The 13,493-nt window shown below is 39.0% G+C and overlaps 1 protein-coding gene across 7 annotated transcripts in view; it reads right to left on the bottom strand.

The window, feature by feature from the left end:
- Window positions 1–10,874, bottom strand: part of SLC6A15 (solute carrier family 6 member 15) — a 42,357-nt gene extending 31,483 nt beyond the window's left edge. For 5 of the 7 annotated variants that reach the window (XR_004820272.1, XM_027591696.1, XM_035729062.1 and 2 more), the window contains exon 1: window positions 10,619–10,874. The gene's annotated coding sequence lies outside the window, so the exon portion shown is untranslated. Of the gene's footprint in view, window positions 1–9,903; window positions 10,018–10,170; window positions 10,239–10,618 lie in introns of those variants that run through there. The other 2 variants (XM_027591698.2, XM_027591697.1) reach the window with 2 other exon arrangements.
- Between the last annotated feature and the right edge of the window lie 2,619 nt (window positions 10,875–13,493).

The following is a 13,493-nucleotide window of genomic DNA, read 5'->3' as shown; positions in this document are numbered from 1 at the left end:
GAAAATATATGTAGAGTTAGTTTTAATTCTTCCTTAAATGTTTGGCAGCACTCACTAATAAAGCCATCTGGGCCTGGAGTTTTCTTCAGAGAATATGTTTAATTAAAAATTCAATTTACTAAAAAAATTCAATTTGTTTCATTGATATATAGCTACGGAGATTCTTTTTTTAAATTTTTAAATTTTTTAAATTTTTTTATTAACATATAATGTATTATTTGTTTCATGGGTACAGGTCTGTGATTCATCATTCTTACACAATTCACAGCACTCACTGCTTTTGTCTTTGTCTTGCTAATATTTTCATTATATAATTAACTCAAAATATTATGCAATTCTTTATCTTTCAAGACTGTTTAGCTCTTAAACTATTGTTACAACCTCTTTTGAAACTGTATTAAATTCCAATTAACATTTCCAGTGAAAATATGCAAAGATGTAAAATAACAGGCAGGCACTTGCATCTTAGAGACACGCCTGCACTGGCTAATTACTGGCACTTGCCAAAAGTTTAATATTCTATATTAAAGAACAAGAACAGCAAATTACCTCCCTGACTTGGACAATTACAAATTTTACTGAATAAAATTTTCTTTAAATATCAACTAACTATGAATAGTGAATCTGAACTTTATTGTGGATTCAAATGAAATATATTTTTCTAATTCTAATATATAGGGTAAAAAGTAAAGGCTATCTGAATAAAAACAAAATGTTAAACTATATTGCAACACCCAAGAAAAAAATGACACATCTTGAGAAGTTTATAGTTATGGAATAATTGCAAGAGGAAAAATATAAGGGATTCTATAATGTACTGAAATAATGATCTTGACAAATAATACAAAAAATTTCAACAATATAGAGTTCAACCTAAACATTTCTTTTCCAAATTATACCCCCTTTACATAAAATGTGTTCATTAAGTGAAAAAGTAACAAAAATCACAGAGCCAAACAAAAGGAGAGAAACATCGTTTTACAAAGGACAATACATAGTCACAACCTACATTTTTATGTATTTTGCCCAAAAAGGTGGACTATAACATACCTATGAAGATGGCTAAAATCAAAAGCAAATTTTAAAAAGTAAAGACACCAAAAGTTGCTGAGGCTGCAAAGAAACTAGATCAATCATATATTGCTGATAGAAATATAAAACAGTACAGCCACTCTAAAAAATAAAAAAAAAAATAGCTGGAATTTCCTTTTAGCACTAATAATAGAGTTACCACACTGACCACCAATTTGCACTCTTAGACATATAGCCCAAAGAAATAAAGACTTATTTTCAAGCAGGAACTTGTACATAAATGTTCATATCAACTTTACTTATATGGCCCCAAACTGAATGTTCTTCAGTGGGTGAATGGTAAAGCAAGTTGTAGTATATCCATATCATGCCATATCAGCAAGAATAAAGGAAAGAATTATTGATACATGCAATAACTTGGATGAACCTCAAGGAAATGATGCTGCATGGGGGAAAAAGTCAATTTCAAAAGGATACATATTGCATAATTTCATTTATATAACATTTGTGAAATAACAAAATGATAGAGATGAACCAACAGTGGTTGCTAGGAGTGAAGGTATGGACGGGCAGGTGGGTGTGCTATAAATGACAAGGGAGTCTTTGAGATGGTACAGTTTAGTAGTATCTTCATTATGGTTAAGGATTACATGAAGCTACACATTTGATAAAACTACAAAAAACTATACACATATACACACACATAGGCAGAGAAAATTCATAATCTGAAAAACTATGGATTACACCAATATCAATATGCTGGTTTTGATATTGTACTGTACATCTATACAAGATCGTAAAATGAGAGATGCTAGGTGAAGGGTGCACAGGACCTCCCTTTGTACCTTCTTGTGAGGTTGCAATTATTTGAAAATTATAATTACAAAGTAATTTCCATAAATTGAAATGTATTTTTTGTTGACTTCTACTAATCAAGGACAGATTTTAAATCTTAACAAAGCATTTCACTAAGTTTTTAAACATTTTAAAACAGACAAAAATTCTTTCAAATACTTAAAATCTTGTTAATACATTGAGAACACCTCAGATTTAGGAAGCCTGGGTGGCTCAGTCGGTTAAGCGACTGCCTTCGGCTCAGGTCATGATCCTGGAGTCCCGGAATCAAGTCCCACATCGGGCTCCCTGCTCAACAGGGAGTCTGTTTCTCCCTCCGACCCTCCCCCCTCTCATGTGCTCTCTCTCTCTCTCATTCTCGCTCTCTCAAATAAATAAATATAAATAAAAATCTTTAAAAAAAAAAGAGAGAACACCTCAGATTTAGACACTGTATTCTTTTCCTAAGAATTCTGTAACAAATTACTTCAAATTTAGTGGCTTCAAGTAGCATAAATGAATTCTTTCAAGGCTGTGGAACCCAGAGATCAAAATTATTTTTAATAAACCAAAATCAAGGTGTGGGCAGGTCTCTCCCTCAAGAGGACCCTGGGGACAGTCTGTTCTTTGCCTTTTCTAGCTTCTGGAGGCTGCCAGCATCCCTTCACTTAGAGCCACATCCCTCCCATCTCTACCTCCACGCTCACCCTGACTCCACCTCTTCTGTGGGTGTCTGATCTCCCTTTGACTCTTTCATATAAGGACATTGTGATGGCATATAGGGCCCATCTGGACATATCGGAATAATCTCTTCATCAGCGGATTTTGTCTGTCAAGACTCTTTTTCCAAATAAGGTAACATTCACAAGTACCAAGAATTAGTAGGCAGACATATTTTAGGAGCTATTACTAGCTTACTATAGGCATATAATATTATATTACGTTTAATTATATATTTGTATTATCATGTCAGGAAAAATGAATTTGGAGGCAATCAACATGTTTTATTCATTATCATCATAAACTATCAAGTATGACCTTTCTTAATTATTTCCTAGAGTAGATTGTGTGCAAAAAGAAGGTTTACGATTCCTCCCAATGCTGTACATGTGTGCTCCTCCTCCCATTAGGAAGTGGAGTCTATTTCCTCTTCTCTTAATTCTGGGCCCTACTTGAGCTTGAGTTTGAATTCTGGGAGTGTGTGAACTTGCTTTGACTAGTAGAAGGCAGAAGTGACACTGCAAGTTCCAAGGCTAGGCCTGAGGAAGCCTGGCATTTTCTGCTTTCACTCTTTTGGAATTCAGGCACTATATATAAAAGTCCATCTGCCCTGCTAAAAATCCCACATGGAAAGAGAGGGAGTGCCTCAGTGACTGAAGCCCTAGGCCCAGGAACAAAGGCACTGACATTCTAGTCCCAGTCCAACTGCTAACACATACCAAATGGAACAGATGAGGTATCCAGCTGAGCCCAGCCAACACACAGAATAATAAGAAATAATAATTCATTATTGTTTTAAATTATTACAATACCAGAAAGGCAACAGAGGGTAAAGGGGCTCAATAAACCATTGTTTTGAACCTACTGAAAAAAAAAAAAAAACAGGGGCAGGGAGTATTTGTTATGTAGCAAGAGATAACTGAAACATTTGCCAAGGGGGGGACAAATTGAATATTCATTGAATTTAACTGAAAGTATACATATTTAACTCTACTGAAATTTAAACTATTGTCCAAGGAACTGTTCACAATGGGGCTTAGACCTGTGTAAAAATCGTGTGGTTTAGATTTTTAAATCCATGCAGTGATTTTCTTTTAACCATAAAGTAAATATTAACCTTGAGAGACACATTTAGTTATTCTTTTGTAAAGTTCCATGTGGTCAGTCTTATATTTAAGGCATTTGTATATCAGAAATGCAACAGGGATTATCACAACAAAACTTACAGACATCAAAATGATCATAAGAGAATAATAGCAAAACACTACACACATAAATAAACAACTTAGATGAAATGGACAAATTCCTCAAAAAACACAAACTACCACAACTTACCCAATATCAAACAGATCATGTAATAACTCTGTATCTGTTAAAGAACTTAAATGCACATTATTTAAAATTCTCACAAAAGCAATCTCTAGACCTAGCTGGTTTCATTAGGGAATCTTATTAAACATTTAAAGAAGAATTAACACCAACTCTACACAATCTCTTCTAGACAATACAAGATAATGGAACACTGCACATTCATTTTATTAAGCTAGTATTATTCTGTTACTCTGAAGACAATACCAGGAAGAAAAACAATACAAAAAACTATAAATCTATATCTCTTATGAATATGGACACAAAATTCCTCAACACAGTATTAGAAAACAGAACTTAGCAATATATAATAAGAATTATATATCATGACCAAATGGGCTTGATTCTAGGTATACAGGGCTGGTTCAGTATTCAAAATCAATAATGTAATATACCATAACAGGCTAAAGAAAAAAATCATATGACTATATTGATTGATACAGAAAAGGCATTTGACAAAATTCAATATCCACTTGTAATTAAAAAATTGTCAAAAAAACCCCAACTAGAAATAAAAGGAAACTTTCTCAATTTGATAAAAATCACCTGCAAAAAACATACAGTTGGTATACTTACCAATGAAAGACTGAATGCTTTTGCTTTAAGATCAGAAACAAGAATGCCCACTCTCATACTTTTAAGAGTGGGCAGAGTACTGAAAGTTCTAGCTAGTGCAATAAGGAAAGAAAAGGAAATCTAAGGCATTTGGATTGGAAAGAAAGAAAATTTTCCATATTTGCAGACATTCTGGTTGTCTACGTTGAAAATCCCAAGAAATCTACAAAACATGGACAGTACTTTTATGCTGAAAACTACGAAGTGCTGATGAAAACAATAAAAAAAGATCTAAATACATAAGCAGACATAACTACCATGTTCATGGTTTGGGAGACTAACATAGTAAATATGTAAATTCTCCCTAAATTGATATACAAGTTTAATGCAATTCCTATAAAATCCCAGAAAAAATTTATAGATAAAATTATTTTAAAATTCATATAAAAAGGCAGAAAACTAAAATACCTTCAACAATTTAGAAAGGAAGAATGAAGTGAGAGGAATCAAGGAATCATTCTACCTGATTTGAAGATTTATTTTATACCTACAGTAATAAAGATTATGTTATCTTAGCAGAAGGATAGACACATAGATCAATGAAACAGAAGAGAGTACTCATAAATAGAACCACAAAAATACACCCAACTGATTTTTGACAAAGGTGCAAACACAATTTCAATGGAGAAAGAATGACAGCCCTTTCAACAATGGTTCTGGAATATGGATATCTCTAGGCAAAGATACAACCTCAACCTAAATTTCACACCTATACAACGCTTAACTCAAACTGCATCATGGACTTACAGGTAAAACAAAAAGTATAAAACTTTCAAAAATAAGTCATTGGAGAAAATCTTTGAGATCTAGAGCAAAGCAAAGAATTCTTAGATATGACATCAAAAGCAAAATTTAGTAAACTGAACTTCAACATTAAAAACTTTTGCTTTATGAAAGAACCTATTTAGAGGATGAAAGAATAAGCTAAAGACTGGAAGAAAAATATTTGCAGACCATGTATCTGGGGAAGGGCAGGTATTTAGGACCTATAAAAATTCATAAAACTCAACAATTAAAAATAATTTTAAAATGGGTAAAAAATATACAGGGATATTTCACTGAATATGATATCTGGATGGCAAATGAGCACATGAAATGAGGTTCAACATTATTAGCCATTAAGGAAATGCTAATTAAAACTACAATGAGATGTCACTGCATACCTCTCAAAATGGCTAAAATATAATGACAACAAAATTCTGGCAAGGATACAAAGAAACTGATCATTCATACATTGCTGGTGAGAATGCAAAATGGCACAGTGCTCTGGAAAACTAAATGCAGCTACCATATAATCCAGCAATTACACTCCTGGGCATTTATCCTGGAGAAATGAGAATTTATGTTCCATAAAACCTGTAAATGAGTATACATAGCAGCTTTATTCATAATAACCCTAAACTGGAAACGACCCAGATGTCATTCAATGGGTGAATAGTTAAACAAACTTTGGTAAATCCATACCATGGAGTACTACTCAAAAATAAAAATAAACTACTGATATACACTACAGCTTAGATGAATTTATAGACAATTACGCTGAGTGGAAAAAGCCAATTACAAAATGTTGTGTACTATATGATTCCATTTCAATAACATTCTTGAAATGCAAAATAAATACGAAGAGCAGAGTGATGTGGTTGTGATTATAAAGGGCAACACAAGAATCCTTACAGTGATGGAACTGTTCTGTTACTTGACTTTATCAATGTCAATACTCTAATTATGAAGCTGTAATACAGTTTTGCAAGATGTTACATTTTCAGGAAACTGCGTGACAAGCACACACAAGCTCTCTGTATTATTTCTTAACAACTACATGTGAATCTATAGCCATCTCAAAATAAAATTTCTTTAAAGCCCCAGTCAACTCACTAAGTATTTTTTTGTATTTTTATGCTGATAATACTGGATAAATTTAGTGAATCCACTAAATCCCATCTGCTGCTCTAATATAATTTTATCACTAAGAATGTTGAAAGCAAAAACTCTCTTGTAAATTCAGAAACTATGAAAATCATGGAGCCAAAATACCCATTGACTTTTATACCTTACTCATTCTATAGCATCTGATGCCTAGATACTGTTCTCCCATGGGTATTTGCTATTGCCTTCACTTTAGAATATATTTTAATGTATACTTTGAATAACTAGTATAGTAATATAGTATTAAAGGGCATAGAGTGAAAAGTATCTTCCCACTTTGTCCCTCAGCATATCAGTCCCACCCCTACTTCCCTGTAAGTCACCAAAGTCCTCCACAGGTATTGGTGTATATATATCCAAGCTGATATGTGTTTTCGCCCCACCCACCCAACCTGTTTCTTCTTACACAACAGTCACCATATGCATAACTCTGCATCTTGGTTTTTCATTTAAAAAGCCTTCAAAAGCTCTTGCTTTCAATACAATTGTTTGGTTTTTGTTTATTCGTTCTGTTTTGTCTTAATTGTATGATAGACCATGGTACGAGTATATATTTAGGTCATTTCTGATAATCTGCCTCAATGTTCAAGCAAGTGACTCTGTATATCTGGCATTTGCATATCTGTAGAATAAATTCCTAGGAGTGGACCTACTTGATCAAAGGTTATGTGCTTCTATAATTTTGGTACATACTGCCAAGTGGCCCTTTATAAAAGTTGTCTCAACTTGAACTACAAGCCATATATGAGAGGTGCCTGTTTCCCTCTGCCCTCTTCAATACAGTGAGTAATTTTTTGATCTTTGCCAATCTGATAGGTGAAAAAGCTCCCAGTGGTAAGCATTTCATTCAAAGATAACAATCAATGAATCTTATGTGAAAGGATACCTTAGTGTATTAATCAAAAGGAAATAAAGTGACCTTCAAGACTGAAAACAGTCTTCTATATCAAGTGATACTGAGCATTTAAAACTATCCTGTAGCCCAGTGTCTGGGGCTTGTTATTCACAGAGAAATACGAGAAAATCATTATTGGTCAAAGTAAATATTTAATTAGATACATCCATACAAAATTTACTAAATATATTCAGAACAGTAGTTAGGACTTATTTTAAATTATAAGGGAAATTGGAAATAAACATAAAGATTCCTCCTGCCATGTAACTTTAAATGTTTTCATGCATCAGACTATGCCCATGGAATTTTGTTCAGAAACTATCTTAATATTACTCTGCATAGGGGCGCCTGGGTGGCTCAGTAGGTTAAGCATCTGCCTTTGGCTCAGGTCATGATCTCAGGGTTCTGGGATCCAGTCCCTGCTTAGCAGGGAGCCTGCTCTTCCCTCTTCCCACCCTCCACTCATTCTCTCTCTCTAATAAATAAAATCTTAAAAAATAGTACTCTGCATAGAATATATTAATATATCCGATCATGCCTATGTATGTAATAATAGTCACACACTACCCAAAAGAAGTTGAGAAGTAAATTGAGAAGTAAAAGTTTTCAGAGCTTTTGATAATAAGCAAGGTCTCTTTCAGGTCTATCAATCCAAGTCAATGATTTTTTTACTACCTGGGTAATAACCCCAGAGTTCAACAGAATGCAACTTTCTTACCTATTCATACACAAGTTTTATTTTATGACAGGGCAGCATATTTTCTAACATGGCCTCAGCAAAATTTGAACTCTGATCATTGAGTAAGTTAATGATTATAAACATAGAGTTTAGGTTTTAGTAATTATTCTAACTTACTTTACTTACTAACTTAATAATTGACAAGTAAGGCATTTCATTTGATTATTGGTATCTCAAATGGCTCTTAGCCAATTAAATTCTTCTACTATTTGCTGTGGCTTGAATGTTTGTGTCCTCCACTCCAAATTCATATGTTGACATTCTAACCCCAAGATGATGGTATTAGGAGATGGGGCCTTTTGGGTAATAAAAGTAACCCCAGAAAGCTAACTAGCCCCTTCCAACATGTGAGGATCCAGTGAAAGGCACCACCTAAGAAGCAGGAAGCAAGCTCTCACCAGACACCAAATCTGCTGATGCCTTGAATTTCTCAGCCTCCAGAACTATGAGAAATAAGTTTCTGTTGATTATAAAGCACCCAATTTATGTTATTTTGCTACAGCAGCCTGAACAGACCAAGGCAGTGTTTCTTATTTACGTTATCATTTGGATGACAGAACACTCGTTTTCTAGAAACATGTATAAATATCTTTCTTAAGCCTTTAAAATATTATATCTTGAGTTAACATATATTGGGAGTATAAAGTAATTCTTGAATCAAGAATACCGCAATGCAATCAGAAAAAAGAAAACCTGTCAACAAACAGGAAAATTTTATCTTCCTTTCAAAATAGTGTTAATTCCTGTCTTCCTGAAAAAAAGAACACATTAAATGTTTCGCTTGGAGGAAAATGATCAATGAATTCTGTAATATATTTTACTCCAATAAATCAACATGGATCATTGATCATGTGGATAGAGGGTACGCACACAAAAATAAAATATATAATTCTGATGATCGAATACTCCGAATTTAATGAGATAAAAACTCTTCGCGGGCAATTCAGTCCATCATCAACTACTTGTTAAGTACCTACTACGCAAGTCAAACCTAGGCGCCAAAGACGCAAGTAGGTCGGTATCTCAGCACCGTTCTTGCGGAAATGAGGCTGGGTGGGGTAAGAAGCTCTATCAGGTTGCTTCGTCAGAGACTACTTCCTAAAGCAAACACATAGTGCCCGGTATCCTGGGAAAGCAACCAACCAATGACAGGTATAAAACAGCTTTAAAAACTGGGTGATGAGGCGCTTAAACGCAGTACATAAAACAAACCCTTCAGTCCTCCCGTGTTTCTGGGTAGTGAACCATACAAATGGTGCAGACTAAGTAAGGCTGCGTCTACCTTTAAGACCTGGAAGGGCCCGGCCAGACTGGGAGAAACGGACGCAGCCTCATTTGCATAAGCACCCAAACACTGCTGACGTCACCGCGCCTGAGTGCGGACCCCGCCCCGTCTTACTCCAGCCTTTCCCTTGGAAGGAAGAAGATGGAAAGAGGGAAGAGAGCGAGACACTAAGCGCGAGCCTGGGGGCTTCCCTCTCCAAAGCGCGGCCAACGCCGCTCCTTGTCTTAACGGAAAAGAATTCCCGCTCCCGCGGCCTCTGCGACTGGGTGGGTCACACCTGTACCCGGGATGTCTCGGCCGGGCGTTTCGATTCGCTCATGTTTATAAGGCTGGTTTGCCTGCGTGTTATGATTTGAAAACCTCTCCCTATATTCAAAATCGTCCTCTGCCCAGGCCACTCACAGACAAGCCAAGTAAATGGTGTAGAAACGTTCTGGCTTTCCAATTCCTCCCATCCTCTCCTTAAAATCCCCAGCATCACCATCTCACCGGCACACTCTCAAATTCCTGGATGCGCAGAAACACACAGGTTGTGCTTTCTCCAGTAGCCACGTGCCTTGTGCGCGGAAAGGCCCACTTACGGACGTTTTATCGCAGGATTCCTCGGGCAAAAGGGAACGAGGGTCACGTGAAAACACAGAGCCTCCGGTAGCCGCCCTCAGCAGTGGCAAAAGCGACGAGAAGCGAATGAGGAATGAGACTGGCTCCTCTCCCCGCCCTACCGCCCACCCGCGCGGGGATCGGCTTCCAACTCACCTAGAACCTCGGAAGCGCCTCGCTTCGTCCGGACCCTACCAACTTTCCTCTCGGACTTGCCCCAGTCGGACCCCACCCGTCCATCCAGCCCTGACTTGACTTGGAAACGACTAGTCTCTCGGGGATGCTGTAGGCGAGTTCCACGACGAGAAGGAAGGATGGCGGCACGTTTCGCCACATGTGCTTCCCCCCCCACTCGTCACCCCCCACCCCCCATTGTGCACAGGTGCAGAACCCACCCTGGAGCGTCGCCCGCTCAGCCCAAGTTCACCCTCAAAAGCTTTGCAGCTGCCCCCCCCCCTCCCCTCATCCCAGGACCCAGCCTGAGTCCTTCCCGGGATCCATCCATCAAGTCCGCTCGCGTCCCCGTCCCCCGGCTCCAGGGTGGCTAACGGTGCGCCCCGCCCTACCTAAAACCGTGCCCTTAGCAGTAGGAGCGTGTCATTACCGTTCGCCTGTCTCCACCGGGCACCTCTTGGGTCTTCCAGGTCCCGACAGCAGCAGCAGCGGCCAAAGCGTCGGGCCCAGGTGGCTGCGACGGAGGCCGCGGAGGAGCTGTCGAGAGAGAAGCAGCGGCTTGCCAGGGGCGGGCCCTGGGGCTGGGCTGAGGGGGTCGCTGCCCTGCGGGCTGACTACGAAAGACTCCTGAGCGCCTGTGTGTCGGCCAGGGAAAGAGCACGAGATGCAGGCGCGCGGGTGCGTGCGCGCGGGTGTGTGTGAGGGTGTGAGTGAGGGTGTGACGGAGGCGCCCACGTGCCCGGCCCGCCCGCGCTGCGGCCGCCGACCGGCTGCGGGGGAGAGGGGGAGGCTGCGGGCGCCGCGGGGGAAGGGAGCCAGGTCGCCAGGCTGGGCGCCGCACCTCCCCGCCCCACCGCTCCTTGACGCAGAGGCCGCTGCGGCTGCCCAGCCGCGTCCTCCCTCCGCTCCAGGATGGGCCCGCCGGGGCGGCACGGACCGGGCAAGTCCGCTCCGAAGCAAAACCAAAGGGCTACCCCTGACATGCCAGCCTCCTTTAACCCACCCAACGCAGAGGACAAGCGCCAGTTGCCCGCCCGCGCCTTTGTCTCAGCGAGGATAACAATAGAAATGGTCCTGCCTCGCACCCTCTAATATTCTCCGAGAGTCCGTGACGGGACAAGAAGTGGGTGGGTGACCCAAAGAACCCTTTTCCCTAGCTGTCTCTCAAGCCGGCAATTTACATCTCTTGCAAAAGAAAAGCCATCTGGCATTTGCTTCTCCACCAAACGTTGGCCTGATAGCGCTCAGGGATTCTGGCCAGGTTAGGAAAGGCTGCTTTAGGGAGCTGGTCCTCACCCTATGTTGGTCCCTTAGTATCGGAGTCTTCCCCAAGGGGTCTCAGTGCAACGTGAAGGCAGTCAAGACATACACATAATTAAGCCACGTGGAGAATCCCTAACATCTACCTCACTGAACATAAAGCTAAGCCTTCCTTTGAAAATGGCTGAATCTTCCCCTAAACAGGGCATATGCTCTACAGATTCAATTTTATGTCCTTGCAACTTTAAGTCCTTTAAAAATTTGAAAGAAATGCAAAATAAGCCTAAAACAAATTATAGCAGAAAGGTTCAGTGACTTGATGAAGGACATTTTTCACTTCCAGACGATTAATGTTACCATTAAAAAATACCTTTGTGCGCTTTTAGGCCTTCCAACAATCCCTCAGATTTTGACGGGTTGTATCCAATTAAGATTGAATTAAATAACAAGGCCATTGCAGACAGGTTTTTCATGCAGTGAAAAATGTCCTGGAAAGAAATCACAAGACCTAAATTTCAGGTCAGAACATTGCAACTAATCCTTAGCTTTTAACGCAGCCAAGAGAGTTTTTCTCAGTCTCTTCCAATCTCACCTTTAAAATATTTTTTTAATTAAATTAGATTTGATTCCCTGGATGCCCCTTCCCTGCCATGAGTAAATAAATACTCTGACAGATGTCCCACGGGAAAAAAATAAGAAACAGTTACAAAAAACCTCTTACACAACATCGTGTATAATTTGTTTTTTACTTCATATATTGGTGACAGGCAAATATTTATGTTGATATATATCATTTTATGTACTGAAATTGATATACAGTAGAAATAATACCAATAACAACTGAGAAGAATTTAAGAAAATAAGTAATGCTATGTCTTCCATAACCAGGACTAGGCTTATCTTTGAGAAACAAAGTTTTCTGTATGCTTACAAGAATGGTTTATAGCAGTACAAAGAAGGCCTACTTGCCTACAAGTATTCCCTCCTCACACTTGTTCACTGACATTTGACACCTACCTCAAATACATATACAAAGCTACAAGTCACAAAATATTTGTGGAGTGATACCCTCAAGAATGACTAATACTAATTCACATCTTGAAGCCAATGAGAAGAAGAAACAAGAGAAAGCACATAGATAGTTCAATGACAAAATGGAGATTTTAACCCAGATCTGGCTCGCTCCAGAGTTCATGTTTTTTAATGCTATCTTGTAAACCTTTAGTGAATGTATAAATTTTAACTGGAGGAAAATATAGAATTAACACAAGGGCTAGTCACCTTTGAAAATAAAAAGTGGAGGGGCGCCTGGGTGGCTCAGTCGGTTGGGCGCCTGGGTGGCTCAGTCGGTTGGGCGTCTGCCTTCCGCTCAGGTCATGATCTCAGGGTCCTGCGATCAAGCCCCATGTTGGGCTCCCTGCTCAGTGGGGAGCCTGCTTCTCCTTCTCCCCCCTGCTCGTGCTCTCTCTCTCGCTATCTCTCTCTCTCTCAAATAAATAAATAAAATCTTTGAAAAAAAAAAAGAAAAGAAGTGGAGAGGGGTGGGGGGTGGTGAAAAGATCCCAAAAGGAGAACCTAGAAACCTAGAGGTAAAAAGTATCTATTTTTAATTTTAACAATAAAGACTCTTCAGTGATCTAATGTCCAATTGCTAATATCTTTTAGCTAACAGTTGTTGGGTGCTTTCTTTGTCACACGGGGGAAAATGATCACATGGTGTTGGTGTGGCAGAAGGGAAAGAGTAAGACTTAGATTTCAATCCACAAGTAAAGGGAGGCTAGTCTTTTTGGCCACACTGTAGTTAATATTAGCAAGTATTGATTCAAAGTTAGGAATGTGCCTTGGCAATGTGCAGAGTAATTTAAATGCCTTATTTTTCCTAATTCTTACACTAACTCTATGCAAGAGGTATAATTATTAGCCACACATTGCAGAAGAAAAAGATGAGACTGTGGTTGTCCATGTTTATAGTCAGAAGGCATCTGTTAGATAATGTAAATACCTGCCCCTATCTAAATCACTTTCTGAGTTTGATACCTACTTTT

The sequence above is a fragment of the Zalophus californianus genome, chromosome 9 (genome assembly GCF_009762305.2).
Source record: "Zalophus californianus isolate mZalCal1 chromosome 9, mZalCal1.pri.v2, whole genome shotgun sequence".
Classification (NCBI taxonomy): Eukaryota; Metazoa; Chordata; class Mammalia; order Carnivora; family Otariidae; genus Zalophus; species Zalophus californianus.
Note: the sequence above shows the minus strand (reverse complement) of the source record. Positions and strands in the feature narration are given on the sequence as shown.